This window comes from Penaeus monodon, chromosome 23 (assembly GCF_015228065.2).
Source record: "Penaeus monodon isolate SGIC_2016 chromosome 23, NSTDA_Pmon_1, whole genome shotgun sequence".
Lineage (NCBI taxonomy): Eukaryota > Metazoa > Arthropoda > Malacostraca > Decapoda > Penaeidae > Penaeus > Penaeus monodon.
In genome coordinates, this window is record NC_051408.1 from 41,336,427 (window position 1) to 41,337,508 (window position 1,082).

Genomic DNA, 1,082 nt, shown 5'->3' on the forward strand with positions numbered 1-1,082 from the left:
GATGAAGATAATCTGTTCAATGCTGATGATCTGTACAACACGAGTTGATCATGAAGTCGAAGAAAGAAAAAAAAAAAATTATTCGAGGGCAAGCTGTTGGCACCGCGGCATCTCTTCAAGGAGGAGAGGAGGAGCCAGTGGGAGGAGACCGCGTGCCGTGTATTTTCAGCGGAGGAGGACCACCCATCTCGCCACCCGACGATCGCAGCACACGCACTTCCTCCTTTACATGTCCTCGTCGCCCAGGTTTGTGCTTCACCTTGGAGAATCAAGTCCCCCCCGGTGCCTCCGGTAAATGTCGGCAATCGGCGGGGGTCTCGAAGTGGGAGGGGGCATCGAGGACTCAGAGTGAACAGCTGGTTCGTACTCCGTCTCCTGGTTTTAGATGGGGGACCGGTCAAAAAACCTGCAAGAGAAGGGGATCCGTCAGACAGTGAGAACGCTAATAAATACTGTGAGCATGGCTGATTTAGACATTGTGGGCACAGAAATAAAAAGGAAATTTTTTTTTTTAAAATTAAAACTTATCTATTGCATCTTTTTTTTTTTTTTCATTTGCAGTTATGCAAATGGAGAATGGGGGGGGGAAAAAATCAGCTACACCATTTACACCCAATAATCTACTCCAAATTTCCCGAACATTCTATCCCAAATTTTTTCACATAACATTCCCCTTTAAAAAAAATTTTCCATTCTCTTGGGTCCTAAAATACCTCATACCCCATCCATCACCAAAGCCCTCTTGCACAACCAAAAGTAAAATTTATTAAACACTGTCTTCAACCTAAAAAATTTTTTCCACTCTTTTCATCTTTTCCCCTCATTCACCCATTCTATCACTTATAGTATTCCACCGATTCCAAATTTCCCCACATCATCCCTATTCATGCCAAAACTTCTTTTTTTTATTGGTCCCAAAGGTTTTAGGCCTGTAGGATCTCGGCCCCAGGGTTTTTCTGTCTCCACTTGGTGTCACCATACTTAAAACCCGCCCCTTTCTCAACCTGGGGTGTGTGGACACCAGTGCACATAGATGTCTAGAAGGGGAAAAAGAAATGATGTTTAGGAATGCGGGAATTATG

General features: G+C 44.1%; 1 pseudogene; it reads right to left on the reverse strand.

The window, feature by feature from the left end:
- Window positions 1-923: 923 nt before the first annotated feature.
- Window positions 924-1,082, reverse strand: part of LOC119588311 — a 3,274-nt pseudogene continuing 3,115 nt past the window's right edge.